The 21,933-nt window shown below is 51.4% G+C and overlaps 2 protein-coding genes across 9 annotated transcripts in view; one reads left to right on the forward strand and one right to left on the reverse strand.

Moving 5' to 3' along the window:
* SHISA6 (shisa family member 6) overlaps positions 1-20,093 on the reverse strand; it is a 434,141-nt gene extending 414,048 nt beyond the window's left edge. For all 8 annotated transcript variants that reach the window (XM_068261893.1, XM_068261890.1, XM_068261887.1 and 5 more), the window contains exons 1-2: positions 19,876-20,093; positions 761-822 (exon numbers count right to left, since the gene is read on the reverse strand). The gene's annotated coding sequence lies outside the window, so the exon portion shown is untranslated. The remainder of the gene's footprint in view (positions 1-760; positions 823-19,875) is intronic.
* Positions 20,094-20,239: 146 nt separating this feature from the next.
* LOC137541198 (leucine-rich repeat and fibronectin type III domain-containing protein 1-like protein) overlaps positions 20,240-21,933 on the forward strand; it is a 311,740-nt gene continuing 310,046 nt past the window's right edge. Inside the window, exon 1 of the mRNA XM_068262375.1 lies at positions 20,240-20,349. The gene's annotated coding sequence lies outside the window, so the exon portion shown is untranslated. The remainder of the gene's footprint in view (positions 20,350-21,933) is intronic.

Genomic DNA, 21,933 nt, shown 5'->3' on the forward strand with positions numbered 1-21,933 from the left:
AAACACGGTTATATTTAATTGAAGCCATTTCTCACCGTTAAAACAAAAGACGGCTTCTGAGAACAAACAGCATCTCAGCTGCAGAATATAAATAAAAATACGAGGAACTGATAAGCCTGATGACGTCTTTGACAGACGGTGACAAATTGGTCTTGCCAACCATGTTGCTTTGCACCGCCGAGGCCTTGGCTCCTGATGTAATATTTACATGGCAACTTTAATAAAAACACTTCACTTTGACAAGTGAGACTTTGCCGCGTGCTAATAAAATACACTCTGCTTTGACAGTTCCAATCTTTAGCGACCTCTGGACGTCGTTGTGGAGACTTCCTGACGGCGGCAGGTTTCTTCTCACGTCCCTCTCAGGGTGATGATGTTTGGAGAGATTCAGTTGACCTTATTTATCTTTTCATTTCAAAGGCCACCGCTTTGCTAATGTAGTGTGACAAGGCGGACCACCGCAGCGGCCCGAGCTAATCAAGATTGTCATAAACACAACAAAATGGCTATTACTGGCTCAGCTGTCCAGGTCGCCATTTTGAGCTCAAGTTGCTTCAAGAGATCAACATAAAAAACAACATAAATTGAACATAGCAATAGGAAGACTCTTACGACAAAGCTATGTTACAGCAGATGCCACAACACGGCTTTTCTGTGTCTGCTCTATATTCCATGGGTTTAACTGCACATAATGCAGCCCCCAGTCCATCTCAGTGTGTGAGGGTGATGGTGGTGGTGGGATAATAATTCTAGAGCTCACCTGAAGCTGTAAAATATCTTTAAGGCTCTCCTGGTTCCTCGATGTGGAGGCATCACGCTGGTCTGGAAATAGAACACTTCTGAATAAAATCTTTATTTCTGGAACAGCCAAACACAACATCTATTCCTCAGACCTCCTCCCCCACAGTACTGTACTCGGTTTAGAGCTGTATTATTCACAGGTCAGTGGAAGAAGAAAGGTATGGTCCTTCTAAATATCACAGCTTGAGCTTGATTTACTAAACCATGACAACTCAAATATCACACCTTATGAAAAGATATCACACCTTATCGAAGAGATCACACCTTATGAAAAGATATCACATCTTATGAAAAGATATCACACCTTATGAAAAGATATCACACCTTATCAAAGATCACACTTATGAAAAGATATCACACCTTATCAAAGAGATCACACCTTATGAAAAGATATCACACCTTATGAAAAGATATCACACCTTATGAAAAGATATCACACCTTATGAAAAGATATCACACCTTATGAAAAGATATCACACCTTATGTAAGATATCACACCTTATCAAAGATCACACCTTATCAAAGATCACACCTTATCAAAGATCACACCTTATCAAAGATATCACACCTTATCAAAGATATCACACCTTATCAAAGATCACACCTTATGAAAAGATATCACACCTTATCAAAGATCACACCTTATGAAAAGATATCACACCTTATGTAAGATATCACACCTTATCAAAGATCACACCTTATCAAAGATATCACACCTTATCAAAGATATCACACCTTATCAAAGATCACACCTTATGAAAAGATATCACACCTTATGTAAGATATCACACCTTATGTAAGATATCACACCTTATCAAAGATCACACCTTATGAAAAGATATCAGAGTAGCATAGCGAGCTCTACGAACCCGCAGGGGCTCAGGGCAGGACATGTGCCATTGCCAATTAGCGGGCATAAGTTTGTAGCGCTCGCTATGCTACTCTGATAAGGCGGGTTAACTTTGATAAGGTGTGATATCTTTGATAAGGTGTGATATATTTTCATAAGGTGTGATATCTGATAAGGTGTGATATTTGAAAAGGTGTGATATTTGAGTTATCACGGTTTAGTGAATCCAGCCGCTAGTGTGGTGGCCTCCATCCACATACGTCCACAGTGTCACCTAGAATGGTTGCTGGGTTTTTTTCCCCTAGGAATGACTACAAAACACAGAAATATTTAAAGTGTAACTGTCGGGCATCAAATAAAAAATCAATTCTTTATTTTTATCTGATAAACAAGTAATAAGGATGCTAATCAGGCAATCCAAAAGTTAAAATCTCTATTACTTTCTTATTTATAAATGATCATTCCCCAGTTTACCTGACTCTTATTTGGTACGTTGCCGCAGTCTGAGGGGAAAAAAAGAAGCAAAAAAAGACAACCCAGCATGCCCTGCAACTTCCTTTGTGCGGCAATGTACCAAATAAGAGTCAGGTAATACTGGGGAATGATCATTTATAAACAAGAAAAGTAATAGAAATTTTAACTTTTGGATTGCCTGCTTAGCATCCGTATTACTGGTTTACCAGATAAAAATAAAGAATTGATTTTTTATTTTATGCCCGACAGTTCCACTTCAACAGAAACATGCCTTCAATCATGCATCGTGTTTCTTTTGTTCTAAATACAAATGGCCTGGGATTGGCTTGGATGGGTGACAGTCATCAGGGCCACCCCTGAGAGGCTTCTGAGATGTTACCATACTATGGTAGACATGGCTTAGGACATGCTAAAAATAGCAAAGTATAATCATTTCTTTTTTGGACATCTTTAGCTGCCTCATCTGTTCATCCTTCCAATTCCACCAGTTCCAGATGGGTAGATGTCCTCCTCTCCTTGATGGAACTGCTTTCTCGGAAAACATTCCACACCGGTAATACTATTTAACGCTTATGCCTGAGGATTAGCATTTTATAGATTATTTAAATCGTGTTAGAGCTTCACCGGAGCGTGTAATGTTCACAGGAATAATGACCGCATGCCCCTCACAATTTACATATTTTGTTAGGGCTAAGAAGCGCCCGCAGTTTGTGTTATCATAATGGAGAGGAGGAATCTCAATCAGGCGAGGATCTGACCGCTAAGATGATGACTCCCGTTTCAATGGTTTGTTTCTAGGTTGTCAGAACTCAATGGTTTTATTGGTTCTTCACGCTTATTCAGAACATCAAACATTATGGGAAATATTCATATGTCCACTGATATATATTCCACAAGGACTAAATCTGACGGAGGTCCGAAGTGTCAACTTGTGAGTTGCTTTCCTCCAGCTATATACAGTGTCCCCCCAGCCTTTTCCTGCTCTAATACTGCTTCCCTGCTCCACACTGCTAACACCCCAACTCCACCTTCATATGTCTCCCCAGCCACTTCCTGCTCTGCTACTGCTTTCCTGCTTCACTCTACTCCTGCTAAACATTCCAACTCCACCTTCAAACGTCTCCCCAGCCACTCCCTGCCCTGCTACTGCTTCCCTGCTGCACTCTGCTCCTGCTAACACCCTAACTCCACCTTCATATGTCTCCCCAGCTACTTCCTGCTCTGCTACTGCTTCCCTGCTCCACTCTGCTCCTGCTAACACTCCAACTCCACCTTCATATGTCTCCCCAGCTACTTCCTGCTCTGCTACTGCATCCCTGCTGCACTCTGCTCCTGCTAAGTGCTAACACTCCAACTCCACCTTCATATGTCTCCCCAGCCACTTCCTGCTCTGCTACTCCTTCCCTGCTCCACTCTGCTCCTGCTAACACTCCAGCCCCACCTCTATATGTCTCCCCAGCCACTTCCTGCTCTGCTACTGCTTCCCTGCTCCACTCTGCTCCTGCTAACACCCGAACTCCACCTTTATATGTCTCCCCAGCCACTTCCTGCTCTGCTACTGCATCCCTGCTGCACTCTACTCCTGCTAACACTCCAACTCCACCTTCATATGTCTCCCCAGCCACTTCCTGCTCTGCTACTGCTTCCCTGCTACTCTCTGCTCCTGCTAACACCCGAAATCCACCTTCATATGTCTCCCCAGCCACTCCCTGCTCTGCTACTGCTTCCCTGCTCCACTCTGCTCCTGCTAACACTCCAACTCCACCTTCATATGTCTCCCCAGCTACTTCCTGCTCTGCTACTGCTTCCCTGCTGCACTCTGCTCCTGCTAACACTCCAACTCCACCTTCAAATGTCTCTCCAGCTACTTCCTGCTCTGACACTGCTTCCCTGCTGCACTCTGCTCCTGCTAACACTCCAACTCCACCTTCATATGTCTCCCCAGCCACTTCCTGCTCTGCTACTGCTTCCCTGCTCCACTCTGCTCCTGCTAACACCCCAACTCTACCTTCATATGTCTCCCCAGCTACGTCCTGCTCTGCTACTGCTTCCCTGCTCCACTCTGCTCCTGCTAACACTCCAACTCCACCTTCATATGTCCCCCCACCTACTTCCTGCTCTGCTACTGCTTCCCTGCTCCACTCTGCTCCTGCTAACACTCCAACAGCACCTTCATATGTCTCCCCAGCCACTTCCTGCTCTGCTACTGCTTCCCTGCTGCACTCTGCTCCTGCTAACACCCGAACTCCACCTTCATATGTCTCCAGGGCCTCTTCCTGCTCTGCTACTACTTCCCTGATCCACTCTGCTCCTGCTAACACTCCAACAGCACCTTCATATGTCTCCCCAGCCACTTCCTGCTCTGCTACTGCTTCCCTGCTGCACTCTGCTCCTGCTAACACCCGAACTCCACCTTCATATGTCTCCTCAGCCACTTCCTGCTCTGCTACTGCTTCCCTGATCCACTCTGCTCCTGCTAACACTCCAACTGCACCTTCATATGTCTCCCCAGCCACTCCCTGCTCTGCTACTGCTTCCCTGCTCCACTCTGCTCCTGCTAACACTCCAACTGCACCTTCATATGTCTCCCCAGCTACTTTCTGCTCTGATACTGCTTCCCTGCTGCACTCTGCTCCTGCTAACACTCCACCTGCACCTTCATATGTCTCCCCAGCCACTTCCTGCTCTGCTACTGCATCCCTGCTGCACTCTACTCCTGCTAAACACTCCAGCCCCACATCTATATGTCTCCCCAGCCACTCCCTGCTCTGCTACTGCTTCCCTGCTCCACTCTGCTCCTGCTAACACTCCAAATCCACCTTCATATGTCTCCCCAGCCACTCCCTGCTCTGCTACTGCTTCCCTGCTCCACTCTGCTCCTGCTAACACTCCAGCCCCACCTCTATATGTCTCCCCAGCCACTCCCTGCTCTGCTACTGCTTCCCTGCTCCACTCTGCTCCTGCTAACACTCCAACTCCACCTCCATATGTCTCCCCAGCTACGTCCTGCTCTGCTACTGCTGCCCTGCTCCACTCTGCTCCTGCTAACACCCGAACTCCACCTTCATATGTCTCCTCAGCCACTCCCTGCTCTGCTACTGCTTCCCTGCTCCACTCCGCTCCTGCTAACACTCCAACTCCACCTCCATATGTCTCCCCAGCCACTTCCTGCTCTGCTACTGCTTCTCTGCTGCACTCTGCTCCTGCTAACACTCCAACTCCACCTTCATATGTCTCCTCAGCCACTCCCTGCTCTGCTACTGCCTCCCTGCTCCTGCTAAACACTCCAATTCCACCTTCATATGTCTCCTCAGCCACTCCCTGCTCTGCTATTGCTTCCCTGCTCCACTCTGCTCCTGCTAACTCTCCAACTCCACCTTCACATGTCTCCCCAGCCACTTTCTGCTCTGCTACTGCTTCCCTGCTCCACTGTACTCCTGCTAACACCCGAACTCCACCTTCATATGTCTCCCCATCCACTTCCTGCTCTGCTACTGCTTCCCTGCTCCACTCTGCTCCTGCTAACACCCTAACTCCACCTTCATATGTCTCCCCAGCCACTCCCTGCTCTGCTACTGCTTCCCTGCTCCTCTCTGCTCCTGCTCACACTCCAACTCCACCTTCATATGTCTCCCCAGCCACTCCCTGCTCTGCTACTGCTTCCCTGCTCCTCTCTGCTCCTGCTAAACACTCCAATTCCACCTTCATATGTCTCCCCAGCTACGTCCTGCTCTGCTACTGCTTCCCTGCTCCACTCTGCTCCTGCTAACACTCCAGCCCCACCTCCATATGTCTCCCCAGCCACTTCCTGCTCTGCTACTGCTTCCCTGCTCCACTCTGCTCCTGCCAACACCCCAACTCCACCTTCATATGTCTCCCCAGCCACTCCCTGCTCTGCTACTGCTTCCCTGCTCCACTCTGCTCCTGCTAACACTCCAACTCCACCTTCATATGTCTCCCCAGCCACTCCCTGCTCTGTTACTGCTTCCCTGCTCCACTCTGCTCCGGCTAACACTCCAACTCCACCTTCATATGTCTCCCCAGCCACTCCCTGCTCTGCTACTGCTTCCCTGCTCCACTCTGCTCCTGCTAACACTCCAACTCCACCTTCATATGTCTCCCCAGCCACTTCCTGCTCTGCTACTGCTTCCCTGCCCCTGCTAACACCCCAACTCCACCTTCATATGTCTCCCCAGCCACTCCCTGCTCTGCTCCTGCATCCCTGATCCACTCTGCTCCTGCTAACACTCCAACTCCACCTTCATATGTCTCCCCAGCTACGTCCTGCTCTGCTACTGCTGCCCTGCTCTACTCTGCTCCTGCTAACCCTCCAACTCTACCTTCGTATGTCTTCCCAGCCACTCCCTGCTCTGCTACTGCATCCCTGCTCCACTCTGCTCCTGCTAAACACTCCAACTCCACCTTCATATGTCTCCTCAGCCACTCCCTGCTCTGCTACTGCTTCCCTGCTCCACTCTGCTCCTGCTAACACTCCAACTCCACCTTCATATGTCTCCTCAGCCACTCCCTGCTCTGCTACTGCTTCCCTGCTCCACTCTGCTCCTGCTAACACTCCAACTTCACCTTCATATGTCTCCCCAGCTACTTCCTGCTCTGATACTGCTTCCCTGCTGCACTCTGCTCCTGCTAACACCCTAACTCCACCTTCATATGTCTACCCAGCCACTCCCTGCTCTGCTACTGCTTCCCTGCTCCTCTCTGCTCCTGCTCACACTCCAACTCCACCTTCATATGTCTCCCCAGCCACTCCCTGCTCTGCTACTGCTTCCCTGCTCCTCTCTGCTCCTGCTAACACTCCAACAGCACCTTCATATGTCTCCCCAGCCACTTCCTGCTCTGCTACTGCTTCCCTGCTGCACTCTGCTCCTGCTAACACCCGAACTCCACCTTCATATGTCTCCTCAGCCTCTTCCTGCTCTGCTACTACTTCCCTGGTCCACTCTGCTCCTGCTAACACTCCAACAGCACCTTCATATGTCTCCCCAGCCACTTCCTGCTCTGCTACTGCTTCCCTGCTGCACTCTGCTCCTGCTAACACCCAAAATCCACCTTCATATGTCTCCTCAGCCACTTCCTGCTCTGCTACTACTTCCCTGATCCACTCTGCTCCTGCTAACACTCCAACTGCACCTTCATATGTCTCCCCAGCTACTTCCTGCTCTGATACTGCTTCCCTGCTGCACTCTGCTCCTGCTAACACTCCAACTGCACCTTCATATGTCTCCCCAGCCACTCCCTGCTCTGCTACTGCTTCCCTGCTCCACTCTGCTCCTGCTAACACTCCAACTGCACCTTCATATGTCTCCCCAGCTACTTCCTGCTCTGATACTGCTTCCCTGCTGCACTCTGCTCCTGCTAACACTCCAACTGCACCTTCATATGTCTCCCCAGCCACTTCCTGCTCTGCTACTGCATCCCTGCTGCACTCTACTCCTGCTAAACACTCCAACTCCACCTTCATATGTCTCCTCAGCCACTTCCTGCACTGCTACTGCTTCCCTGCTCCACTCTGCTCCTGCTAACACTCCAACTCCACCTTCATATGTCTCCCCAGCTACTTCCTGCTCTGATACTGCTTCCCTGCTCCTGCTAACACTCCAACAGCACCTTCATATGTCTCCCCAGCTACTTCCTGCTCTGATACTGCTTCCCTGCTGCACTCTGCTCCTGCTAACACTCCAACTCCACCTTCATATGTCTCCCCAGCCACTTCCTGCTCTGCTACTGCTTCCCTGCTCCACTCTGCTCCTGCTAACACCCCAACTCCACCTTCATATGTGTCCCCAGCTACGTCCTGCTCTGCTACTGCTTCCCTGCTCCACTCTGCTCCTGCTAACACTCCAACAGCACCTTCATATGTCTCCCCAGCTACTTCCTGCTCTGCTACTGCTTCCCTGCTGCACTCTGCTCCTGCTAACACCCGAACTCCACCTTCATATGTCTCCTCAGCCTCTTCCTGCTCTGCTACTACTTCCCTGGTAAACTCTGCTCCTGCTAACACTCCAACAGCACCTTAATATGTCTCCCCAGCCACTTCCTGCTCTGCTACTGCTTCCCTGCTGCACTCTGCTCCTGCTAACACCCAAAATCCACCTTCATATGTCTCCTCAGCCACTTCCTGCTCTGCTACTATTTCCCTGATCCACTCTGCTCCTGCTAACACTCCAACTCCACCTTCATATGTCTCCTCAGCCACTCCCTGCTCTGCTATTGCTTCCCTGCTCCACTCTGCTCCTGCTAACTCTCCAACTCCACCTTCACATGTCTTCCCAGCCACTTCCTGCTCTGCTACTGCTTCCCTGCTCCACACTGCTCCTGCTCACACTCCAACTCCACCTTCATATGTCTCCCCATCCACTTCCTGCTCTGCTACTGCTTCCCTGCTCCACTCTGCTCCTGCTAACACCCTAACTCCACCTTCATATGTCTCCCCAGCCACTCCCTGCTCTGCTACTGCTTCCCTGCTCCACTCTGCTCCTGCTAACACCCCAACTCCATCTTCATATGTCTCCCCAGCTACGTCCTGTTCAGCTACTGCTTCCCTGCTCCACACTGCTCCTGCAAACACTCCAGCCCCACCTCTATATGTCTCCCCATCCACTTCCTGCTCTGCTACTGCTTCCCTGCTCCACTCTGCTCCTGCAAACACTCCAGCCCCACCTCTATATGTCTCCCCATCCACTTCCTGCTCTGCTACTGCTTCCCTGCTCCACTCTGCTCCTGCTAACACCCCAACTCCACCTTCATATGTCTCCCCAGCCACTCCCTGCTCTGCTACTACTTCCCTGCTCCACTCTGCTCCTGCAAACACTCCAGCCCCACCTCTATATGTCTCCCCATCCACTTCCTGCTCTGCTACTGCTTCCCTGCTCCACTCTGCTCCTGCTAACACCCCAACTCCACCTCCATATGTCTCCCCAGCTACGTCCTGCTCTGCTACTGCTGCCCTGCTCCACTCTGCTCCTGCTAACCCTCCAACTCCACCTTCATATGTCTCCCCAGCCACTCCCTGCTCTGCTACTGCATCCCTGCTCCACTCTGCTCCTAGTAAACACTCCAACTCCACCTTCATATGTCTCCTCAGCCACTCCCTGCTCTGCTACTGCTTCCCTGCTCCCCTCTGCTCCTGCTAACCCTCCAACTCCATCTTCATATGTCTCCTCAGCCACTCCCTGCTCTGCTACTGCTTCCCTGCTCCACTCTGCTCCTGCTAACACTCCAACTCCACCTTCATATGTCTCCCCAGCCACTCCCTGCTCTGCTACTGCTTCCCTGCTCCTCTCTGCTCCTGCTCACACTCCAACTCCACCTTCATATGTCTCCCCAGCCACTCCCTGCTCTGCTACTGCTTCCCTGCTCCTCTCTGCTCCTGCTAAACACCCTAACTCCACCTTCATATGTCTCCTCAGCCACTTCCTGCTCTGCTACTGCTTCCCTGCTCCTCTCTGCTCCTGCTAAACACTCCAACTCCACCTTCATATGTCTCCCCAGCTACGTCCTGCTCTGCTACTGCTTCCCTGCTCCACTCTGCTCCTGCTAACACTCCAGCCCCACCTCTATATGTCTCCCCATCCACTTCCTGCTCTGCTACTGCTTCCCTGCTCCACACTGCTCCTGCTCACACTCCAACTCCACCTTCATATGTCTCCCCATCCACTTCCTGCTCTGCTACTGCTTCCCTGCTCCACTCTGCTCCTGCTAACACCCTAACTCCACCTTCATATGTCTCCCCAGCCACTCCCTGCTCTGCTACTGCTTCCCTGCTCCACTCTGCTCCTGCTAACACCCCAACTCCATCTTCATATGTCTCCCCAGCTACGTCCTGTTCAGCTACTGCTTCCCTGCTCCACACTGCTCCTGCAAACACTCCAGCCCCACCTCTATATGTCTCCCCATCCACTTCCTGCTCTGCTACTGCTTCCCTGCTCCACTCTGCTCCTGCAAACACTCCAGCCCCACCTCTATATGTCTCCCCATCCACTTCCTGCTCTGCTACTGCTTCCCTGCTCCACTCTGCTCCTGCTAACACCCCAACTCCACCTTCATATGTCTCCCCAGCCACTCCCTGCTCTGCTACTACTTCCCTGCTCCACTCTGCTCCTGCTAACACTCCAACTCCACCTCCATATGTCTCCCCAGCTACGTCCTGCTCTGCTACTGCTGCCCTGCTCCACTCTGCTCCTGCTAACCCTCCAACTCCACCTTCATATGTCTCCCCAGCCACTCCCTGCTCTGCTACTGCATCCCTGCTCCACTCTGCTCCTAGTAAACACTCCAACTCCACCTTCATATGTCTCCTCAGCCACTCCCTGCTCTGCTACTGCTTCCCTGCTCCCCTCTGCTCCTGCTAACCCTCCAACTCCATCTTCATATGTCTCCCCAGCCACTCCCTGCTCTGCTACTGCATCCCTGCTCCACTCTGCTCCTGCTCACACTCCAACTCCACCTTCATATGTCTCCTCAGCCACTCCCTGCTCTGCTACTGCTTCCCTGCTCCACTCTGCTCCTGCTAACACTCCAACTCCACCTTCATATGTCTCCCCAGCCACTCCCTGCTCTGCTACTGCTTCCCTGCTCCTCTCTGCTCCTGCTCACACTCCAACTCCACCTTCATATGTCTCCCCAGCCACTCCCTGCTCTGCTACTGCTTCCCTGCTCCTCTCTGCTCCTGCTAAACACCCTAACTCCACCTTCATATGTCTCCTCAGCCACTTCCTGCTCTGCTACTGCTTCCCTGCTCCTCTCTGCTCCTGCTAAACACTCCAACTCCACCTTCATATGTCTCCCCAGCTACGTCCTGCTCTGCTACTGCTTCCCTGCTCCACTCTGCTCCTGCTAACACTCCAACTCCACCTTCATATGTCTCCCCATCCACTTCCTGCTCTGCTACTGCTTTCCTGCTCCACTCTGCGCCTGCTAACACCCCAACTCCACCTTCATATGTCTCCCCAGCCACTCCCTGCTCTGCTACTGCTTCCCTGCTCCACTCTGCTCCTGCTAACACTTCAACTCCACCTTCATATGTCTCCCCAGCCACTCCCTGCTCTGCTACTGCTTCCCTGCTCCACTCTGCTCCTGCTAACACTCCAACTCCACCTTCATATGTCTCCCCAGCCACTTCCTGCTCTGCTACTGCTTCCCTGCTCCTGCTAACACCCCAACTCCACCTTCATATGTCTCCCCAGCCACTCCCTGCTCTGCTCCTGCATCCCTGATCTACTCTGCTCCTGCTAACACTCCAACTCCACCTTCATATGTCTCCCCAGCTACGTCCTGCTCTGCTACTGCTGCCCTGCTCCACTCTGCTCCTGCTAACTCTCCAACTCTACCTTCGTATGTCTTCCCAGCCACTCCCTGCTCTGCTACTGCATCCCTGCTCCACTCTGCTCCTGCTAAACACTCCAACTCCACCTTCATATGTCTCCTCAGCCACTCCCTGCTCTGCTACTGCTTCCCTGCTCCACTCTGCTCCTGCTAACACTCCAACTCCACCTTCATATGTCTCCTCAGCCACTCCCTGCTCTGCTACTGCTTCCCTGCTCCACTCTGCTCCTGCTAACACTCCAACTTCACCTTCATATGTCTCCCCAGCTACTTCCTGCTCTGATACTGCTTCCCTGCTGCACTCTGCTCCTGCTAACACCCTAACTCCACCTTCATATGTCTCCCCAGCCACTCCCTGCTCTGCTACTGCTTCCCTGCTCCTCTCTGCTCCTGCTCAAACTCCAACTCCACCTTCATATGTCTCCCCAGCCACTCCCTGCTCTGCTACTGCTTCCCTGCTCCTCTCTGCTCCTGCTCACACTCCAACTCCACCTTCATATGTCTCCCCATCCACTTCCTACTCTGCTACTGCTGCCCTGCTCCACTCTGCTCCTGCTAACACCCCAACTCCACCTTCATATGTCTCCCCAGCTACGTCCTACTCTGCTACTGCTGCCCTGCTCCACTCTGCTCCTGCTAACACTCCAACTCCACCTTCAAATGTCTCCCCAGCCACTTCCTGCTCTGCTACTGCATCCCTGCTGCACTCTACTCCTGCTAACACTCCAACTCCACCTTCATATGTCTCCCCAGCCACTTCCTGCTCTGCTACTGCTTCCCTGCTGCACTCTGCTCCTGCTAACACCCGAACTCCACCTTCATATGTCTCCCCAGCCACTCCCTGCTCTGCTACTGCTTCCCTGCTCCACTCTGCTCCTGCTAACACTCCAACTCCACCTTCATATGTCTCCCCAGCTACTTCCTGCTCTTCTACTGCTTCCCTGCTCCACTCTGCTCCTGCTAACACTCCAGCCCCACCTCTATATGTCTCCCCATCCACTTCCTGCTCTGCTACTGCTTCCCTGCTCCACTCTGCTCCTGCTAACACCCCAACTCCACCTTCATATGTCTCCCCAGCCACTCCCTGCTCTGCTACTGCTTCCCTGCTCCACTCTGCTCCTGCTAACACTCCAACTCCACCTCCATATGTCTCCCCAGCTACGTCCTGCTCTGCTACTGCTGCCCTGCTCCACTCTGCTCCTGCTAACCCTCCAACTCCACCTTCATATGTCTCCCCAGCCACTTCCTGCTCTGCTACTGCTTCCCTGCTCCTCTCTGCTCCTGCTAACACCCCAACTCCACCTTCATATGTCTCCCCAGCCACTTCCTGCTCTGCTACTGCTTCCCTGCTGCACTCTGCTCCTGCTAACACCCGAACTCAACCTTCATATGTCTCCTCAGCCACTTCCTGCTCTGCTACTGCATCACTTCTCCACTTTGCTCCTGCTAAACACTCCAACTCCACCTTCATATGTCTCCTCAGCCACTCCCTGCTCTGCTTCCCTGCTCCACTCTGCTCCTGCTAACACTCCAACTCCACCTTCAGCTGCTATGGACCTGTATGGCATGTCTGGATTGAGGCAGGCCTTTAGCTGCTGTGGATCTGGCTGACCCCTGCATATTAATAAATTGTGACGAAGCACCAGCCTTATCAGTTTAGCTCTCATATTCTGTGTGTTTTATACCTTCTAGTAATAGCTTTCTAGGCGACGGTCATGACTAGGCTCGAGGACTCACAAATATTTTGGAGCTGTGATTGGATTGCTATAGAATTTTGCAAAATAAGTTTTCTGGAATGACAGAAGTGAGAATGGCGGTTTAAGACCACATGGGGTCGTCAGGTACTAAGGTACGGCCCTGAGGCAACAACTGACCCCTCTGACACGCGCAGTGGTCTCTCGGCAACCAGCTGACATGCGCAGTGGTCTATTGGCAACCAGCAACCACTCTATTTGAAAAAATATTCACTAAACTTTAAAGGAGAAATTTAGCATGTAAAGACAATTTAGTTATGCAAGTTGACCCTTCTCTGCTCTATCCAAACCTGAAAAACAAGTGTGTTGCAGTAACAGTTTCATCTCAGACTATCCTTCCAAAATTAGCTTTACTGGAACAATATGAACATTATATAAAGCACCAGAAAAATGGAAAACCGTCCAGCTGTCCTTGGCGGTTCCCTCCCCTGCTTACACCTCTCTGACACTGCAGCTGTCCTCTCCCCTGCTTACACCTCTGACACTGCAGCTGTCCCCTCCCCTGCTTACACCACCCTGATACTGCATCTGCCCCCTCCCCTGCTTACACCTCACTGATACTGCATCTGTCCCCTCCCCTGCTTACACCTCCCAGATACTGCAGCTGTCCCCTCCCCTGCTTACACCTCTCTGACACTGCAGCTGTCCTCTCCCCTGCTTACACCACCCTGATACTGCATCTGCCCCCTCCCCTGCTTACACCTCACTGATACTGCATCTGTCCCCTCCCCTGCTTACACCTCCCAGATACTGCAGCTGTCCCCTCCCCTGCTTACACCTCTCTGATGCTGCAACTGCCCCTCCCCTGCTTACACCTCCCTGACACTGCATCTGTCCCCTCCCCGGCTTACACCTCACTGATACTGCAGCTGTCGCCTCCCCTACTTACACCTCTGACACTGTGGCTGTCCCCTCCCCTGCTTACACCTCCCTGATACTGCTGCTGCCCCCTCCCCTGCTTAACAGTCCACAGTAGAGTCGGCACCACCAATTTGTATTAAAGCTCTTTTATTCCATCAAAAAGTGGGTTAAAAAGTAAACTGTAGCAGGCTATCCCCTCCCCTGCTTACACCTCTCTGACACTGCAGCTGTCCCCTCCCCTGCTTACACCTCTCTGACACTGCAGCTGTCCCCTCCCTTGCTTACACCTCCCTAATACTGCATCTGTCCCCTCCCCTGCTTACGCCTCTCTGACACTGCGGCTGTCCCCCCCTCTGCTTACACCTTTCTGACACTGTGGCTGTCCCCTCCCCTGCTTACACCTCTCTGACACTGCAGCTGTCCCCTCTCCTGCTTACACCTCTCTGATACTGCAACTGTACCCTCCCTTGCTTACACCTCCCTAATACTGCATCTGCCCCCTCCCCTGCTTACACCTTTCTGACACTGCAGCTGTCCCCTCCCCTGCTTACACCTCTCTGACACTGCGGCTGTCCCCTCCCCTGCTTAAACCTCTCTGACACTGCGGCTGTCCCCTCCCCTGCTTAAACCTCTCTGACACTGCGGCTGTCCCCTCCCCTGCTTACACCTTTCTGACACTGTGGCTGTCCCCTCCCCTGCTTACACCTTTCTGACACTGCAACTGTCCCCTCCCCTGCTTACACCTCTCTGACACTGCGGCTGTCCCCTCCCCTGCTTACACCTCTCTGACACTGCGGCTGTCCCCTCCCCTGCTTAGACCCAGGGCTGTGGAGTCGGAGTCGTGGAGTCGGAGTCGGGCAATTTTGGGTGCCTGGAGTCGGAGTCGGGAAAAAATGCACTCCGACTCCGACTCCTAATGAATTTGTAACTGTAATTAAAATAGAAAAATAGAAAATATGATAAAATGTTCTATTTCTCAGATAATAGTCATTAAAAATAATGTATATATACAGTATATATACAGTAATAGCTGTGCTTAGTCCACAAAAATGAAATAAACCAATCAAAATTAGTTACTTGTGCTGCTTCAATAAAGCAGTCCCCGTATTTTTAAGGTCAGATCTACAGATCTGATTGTGACTGTATATATGATGTGTACAGGAATCTCTTATATATACTAAATAACATCTATGCTGTAAGAATAAAGCCTGATGTGTAGCTGTGTCACTAATAGAAATGGTCAATGAGATGGAAATAATTCTGCATTGATGCTGATTTATGCAAATGTATGCACTCCCTTTGCTGATGAAATCAAATTTGATATGTTGTTAAAATTTGGTTTGGTGACTACAAATTAAAGGGTACCTGAGACGGATGAAAAGTAAAGTTTTATACATACCTGGGGCTTCCTCCAGCCCCCTTCAGTCCCTCGCTGTCCTCCACCACCCGGATCTTCTGCTATGAGTCCTGGTAATTCAGCCAGTCAGCGCTATCCGGCCGCATGCCGCTCCCACAGCCAGGAACATTCTGCACCTGCGCAATAGTGCTGCACAGGTGTAGTATGCTCCTGGCGGCGGAGTGTGTGCATGCGCACTACGCCCGACTGGCTCAAGTACCTGGACTCATAGCAGAAGATCCAGGTGGTGGAGGAGGACAACGAGGGACTGATTATCCTGAAGGCGGCTGGAGGAAGCCCCAGGTCTGTATAAAACTTTAATTTCATCTGTCTCAGGTTTACTTTGTTACACAGTAGTACTATACTCTACATATGCACTCCCCACAGAGCTGCAGGGAATCCACTGAGAATGCTGTGCACATTGAATACAGAGGTGTTGTCTGTCACCCATAAACCTTGTTCAGATTGTGCATGAAGAATGTGTAATAGAGGAAGAATCTCCTCATTCCCCTGCAGAGTACCTGCACATCATTCTTACATGTACCCACACTTACATTGCCTAGGGCCTGATAGATGTTCTTTGTTCCGGTTTGTACCTTTTACAAGTACTCTTACCAAGGACTAGTTTTAGTCTAAAGGGAATAAATATAGTAGTCTACATATCCTTCTCACTTCAGTTGTCTTGTAAAATTCCTAAGCGTTGGCAGTTAAAAAACGAATTTCATGTTACATACTTTTAATCAACAAAATTGTAATATGCAAATTAGAGGAGTCGGAGTCGGTGGAATCCTAAACTGAGGAGTCGGAGTCGGTGGATTTTTGGACCGACTCCACAGCCCTGCTTACACCTCTCTGACACTGCGGCTGTCCCCTCCCCTGCTTACACCTCTCTGACACTGTGGCTGTCCCCTCCCCTGCTCACACCTCTCTGACACTGTGGCGGTCCTTGGCTGATCCCCTCCACTGCTTACACCCCTTTGACACTGCGGCTGTCCTAACATCAGTCAATGTAAACACTAGGAGGACCTGACGCTCAATGGCTGGAGGATGCAATGTCCCTGAAAACCAGCCGCTGTATTAAATATGCGGAAACAGTACCTGCAAACAGCATAGGTATAAGGGAAATACCTCCTGCTGTTACATGAAGTCCTCCGTGGGCACAAGTTCCGTGCTATGTGCACAAACATTGCTCACGCGGATGTACTGGATCTGACTGAGGCCGCTGAGTCTCTCCACCAGCAGTGATGTCGCACACTCTGCACTCCAAAGGATATGCAGGATGCTGTCGGCTCAATTCCTGTATATGGAACCACAGAGGGGACACACCATAGTGTAGACTGCGCCTAGTGTTGGACAGACCCCACAACGATTGTACTTACTGACAAATGCTTGTTTATTGACATATCAAAGATTAAAATCCCGATCCAGATTTCGGCCGGCAGCCTTCCTCAGGGGAAGGAAGGCTGCTGGCCGAAATCCGGATCGGGATTTTAATCTTTGATATGTCAATAAACAAGCATTTGTCAGTAGTCTGCACTAGGCGCAGTCTACACTATGGTGTGTCCCCTCTGTGCTTCCATATACAGGAATTGAGCCGACAGCATCCTGCATATCCTTTGGAGTGCAGAGTGTGCGACATCACTGCTGGTGGGGAGACTTAACGGCCTCAGTCAGATCCAGTACATACGCGCGAGCGGTGTTTGTGCACATAGCACAGAGTGCAGAGTGTGACATCACTGCCGGTGGAGAGACTCAGCGTCCTCAGTCAAATCCAGTACATACGCGCGAGCAGGGTTTGTGCACATAGCACAGAGTGCAGAGTGTGACATCACTGCTGGTGGAGAGACTCGGCGTCCTCAGTCAGATCCAGTACATATGCACGAGCGGTGTTTGTGCACATAGCACGGAACTTGTGTCCACGGAGGACTTCATGTAACAGCAGGAGGTATTTCTCTTATACCTATGCTGTTTGCAGGTACTGTTTCCGCATTTTTAATACAGAGGCTGGTTTTCAGGGACATTGCATCCTCAAGCCATCGAGCGCCAGGTCCTCCTAGTGTTTGCATTGACTCTGAACTGCTGGGGTTTGAGGACTGACCCTGAGATTTCTGACCTAGGCTGCTTTTTTTCACCAGTCTGCCCACTGCTCTCTTTTCATATTTGCTGTCCTAACATGAGGGAACCATTTATAAAACTTGCACTGCAGCCTATAGTTACGCCATTGCTGTCACTATAGCATTGAGCAGAATGCAGGCATGGTTAAACCCTCTGTATAGTTATGGTGGGTACAAAGTGGGCAGAAGGGTAGTATGACACACAACACACCCAGCCTGCTGGCACAGGCACATATTACAACATGAGACAGGAGGCCTGGTACCCCTCCACAACAGATGGGCAGAGCTGGCCATGTCTGAGGAGCAGGAGTTTCCCCGAATATCTGCCAGTCAATAGATGCTTCTGGAGAAGATGTACTACAGTAAAAGCTGCCAGTCTGGGATCCCCGCAGCAGATCCATCTGTGGGGCTTATTCAGGAAAATTTCTATGCAACCGAGGTACCACGCCATGTGCAAATAAGGGAATCGGTCTATCTGAGTGCCATGGTAATGGGGGCACAGATGGCTACACTCCCTATTACACATCGCCTTCACAATTATAACAGAAATATCACATCTACAATCATGCACATATATAAATGTAATGGTGGATCCTATCGGAGTGTACGAGATAACTGGCCGCCGGGAGACTTGGGGCGCAGGATACAGCCGGTATATGGCTGATCCTGCTGCTGCACAAGTCCTGGTGGCGTTAGATACTATTCCCCCTCCAGGTCCACGTGGATAGTCAGTATTATTGTAATTCGGCTCCCAGCTATTGCTGACGGCCGAATTATAGTGTTTTAAATGTAACTTCAGCTCCGTCTTCTGACAGTGCTGAAGTTACTCTCTGTGCACCCCTATAGCCGTAACTCCTATTACGGTCTATGGTGGCGCCAGCTGCCCCCAGATCTCCTGCGCTGTTATTACAGCACTCCCTATCGGAGGCTTCAGTGTACTGGGTTGTGTTTTGGGGTGATTAATAGGAGACGATACGCGAAGCAGGTGGTCTCACCACACAAAGCTCACCACCGGGCGCTGGAATAGGCTCTCCCTGCGAGTTGCTATACCTCGGAGGGGGAATAGTGTTTAAAGTGTAACTGTCGGGCATAAAATCAATTCTTTATTTTTATCTGGGAAACAAGTAATAAGGATGCTAACCAGGCAATCCAAAAGTTAAATATCACTATTACTTTTCTTGTTGATAAATGATCATTCCCCAGTTTACCTGACTCTTATTTGGTACACACAAAATTTGGTACACAAAAAGGAAGTTTCAGGGCATGCTGGGTTGTCCTTTTTTTGCTTCCCTATTTCCCCTCAGACTTAATTAATGCAGCCTGATTGGCTGAAGCCTCTTTTCCTCCTGTTTTCCCCGCCCACACCTCTGGATTGGCCAATATTTCTCATGCTGAGACAATGCACTTTCTATAGTGGAGGGCTGGCAAATCAGGCAGAGGAGACTATGGGAGGAAATGACATCAGGATTGGCTTCAAAGTGCGTGGCTGCAATGTGCATGTGCAGACTGAAGTTACAGAAGATCTAGGAGGCGGAGGACAGCGCTGAGGGATCGATCAGAAGCTGGGTGGAGGGGATGTTGGCTGGAGGAAGCCCTAGGTTTGTATATTTTATGGTGGGGACCCCATCTCAGGTACACTTTTAACATTCACTTTAACAGGGATTGGGGACTTCGACAGCAGGAAGTAGCTAAATGGGGTGGAGTCAGGAAGGTGGCTGGAGGGGGTGGAGTCAGGGAAGTGGTTGGACAGGGAGGAGTCAGGGAAGTGGCTGGAGTTAGGGAAGTGGCTAGAGGGGGTGGAGTTAGGGAAGTGGCTGGAGGGGGTGGAGTTAGGGAAGTGGCTGGAGTCAGGGAAGTTGCTGGAGGGGGTGGAGTTAGGGAAGTGGGTGGAGTTAGGGGAGTAGGTGGAGTCGGGGAAGTGGCTGGAGGGGGTGGAGTTAGGGAAGTGGCTGGAGTCAGGGAAGTGGCTGGAGGGGGTGGAGTTAGGGAAGTGGCTGGACGGGGAGGAGTCAGGTAAGTGGCTTGAGGGGTGGAGTTAGGGAAGTAGGTGGAGTCAGGGAAGTGGCTGGAGGGGGTGGAGTTAGGGAAGTGGCTGGAGTCAGGGAAGTGGCTGGAGGGGGTGGAGTTAGGGGAGTAGGTGGAGTCAGGGAAGTGGCTGGAGGGGGTGGAGTTAGGGAAGTGGCTGGAGTCAGGGAAGTGGCTGGAAGGGGTGGAGTCAGGGAAGTGGCTGGAGTCAGGAGGGGAGTGACGTCACTGGTGTGGTGGATTGCTCCCCGCTACCTGCAGGCTTGGTAGTACTGTGTGTGGCAGCAGCAGAGGCCTCAGAGAGTACAGCGGCTGCAGCTCGGGTAATTCCCGCTCCAGAGGCCAGTCAGAGGTTCACGTGACACCTGGGCGTGGCATGTTCCGGCAGAGGAGGAGCCCTGCGTGTGGCTGGCTTGCGTCATGTTCTGGCTTCCCGGGGGGCGGGGCTTCCCTTCTCTCGAGGTCAGCCAAAGGGTCACGTGACACTTGGGCGTAGCATGTTCCGGAAAAGGAGGAGCTCTGAGTGCTGGTTGGCCATTGCCAGGGGGCGGGGCTTCTCAGGGCAGCGCAGCCAGTGGGCATGTGACATCTGGGCGTGGCATGTTCTGGCAGAGGAGGAGCTCTGAGTGCTGCTTGTGCATTGCCCGGGGGCGTGGCTTCTCTGCGCAGCGCTTCCCCTCCCACAGTGTCGGCAGGGAGGGAGGCAGCAGGGGGAGAGCTGCAGCTCAGGTAAGCCCTCTGCTCAGGGATCTGGGCCCTGCTAATGTGAGAGGCCAGAGTCAGGCCCCTCCCCTCCTGCATTGTGCAGTATAGCAGCCTGAGCAGCTGTGGATCCTCCATAGATCACTGTATGGCGGGGAGACCTTCAAGGCATAGCACCCAACTGTCCCTCTTTCCTCCTCATTTGTCCCTCTTTCAGGACTGTGTCCCTCTTTCTATGTAAATATATATATATTTCTCTACTACAAATGTGTTTGATTCTAAACTTTTTTCCCATCCTTTAAATTGATATATTACTAATTTCAAAATGATATTATGAAGGAAAATGAACCAGGATGGAAAGGACTAGTGTGGTTTGAATTAGCAACTTATATTTTTTATGAAATCTTTATGGTATGTGGTATGCATGACTAGGGCTGTGCTGGGGGCGTGATAATGGGTGTGGCTTAAGTGTCCCTCTTTCTCATAAAGTTGGGAGGTATTCCCGTGGGAGAGCTTCACAGACCTCATCTCGGTCAATGCGGCCGGGACTATTGTCGGTGTGGGGCAGGCTGGTAGACCTGATGATCGCAGGTAGGATGAGGACAGGAGGAGGCGCCTTTGATCCCACGCCTGAAGGATGAGGACAGGTGGAGGTGCCTTTGATCCCATGCAGTAAGGATGATGACAGGAAGAGGTGCCTTTGTTCCCACGCATGAAGGATGAGGACAGGAGGAGGTGCCTTTGATGCCAATGCATGAAGGATGAGGATAGGAGGAGGTGCCTTTGATCCCAAGCAGGAAGGATGAGGATAGGAGGTGCAGTTTGATCCCACGCAGTAAGGATGAGGACAGATGGAGGTGCCTTTGATCCCACGCAGGAAGGATGAGGACAGGAGGCGGTGCCTTTGATCCCACGCAGGAAGGATGAGGACAGGAGGAGGTGCCTTTGTTCCCACGCATGAAGGATGAGGACAGATGGAGGTGCCTTTGATCCCATGCAGGAAGGATGATGACAGGAAGAGGTGGCTTTGATCCCAAGCACGAAGGATGAGGACAGGAGGAGGTGGCTTTGATTCCACGCAGGAAGGATGAGGACACGAAGAGGTGGCTTTGATCCCAAGCACGAAGGATGAGGACAGGAGGAGGTGGCTTTTATCCCAAGCAGGAAGGATGAGGACAGGAGGAGGTGCCTTTGATCCCATGCAGGAAGGATGATGACATGAAGAGGTGGCTTTGATCCCAAGCACGAAGGATGAGGACAGGAGGAGGTGGCTTTGATCCCACGCAGGAAGGATGAGGACAGGAAGAGGTGGCTTTGATCCCAAGCATGAAGGATGAGGACAGGAGGAGGTGGCTTTGATCCCACGCAGGAAGGATGAGGACAGGAAGAGGTGGCTTTGATCCCAAGCATGAAGGATGAGGACAGGAGGAGGTGGCTTTGATCCCACGCAGGAAGGATGAGGACAGGAAGAGGTGGCTTTGATCCCAAGCACGAAGGATTAGAACAGGAGGAGGTGGCTTTTATCCCAAGCAGGAAGGATGAGGACAGGAGGAGGTGCCTTTGATCCCACGCAGTAAGAATGAGGACAGGAGGAGGTGCCTTTGATCCCGC

Source organism: Hyperolius riggenbachi, chromosome 12 (assembly GCF_040937935.1).
Source record: "Hyperolius riggenbachi isolate aHypRig1 chromosome 12, aHypRig1.pri, whole genome shotgun sequence".
Lineage (NCBI taxonomy): Eukaryota > Metazoa > Chordata > Amphibia > Anura > Hyperoliidae > Hyperolius > Hyperolius riggenbachi.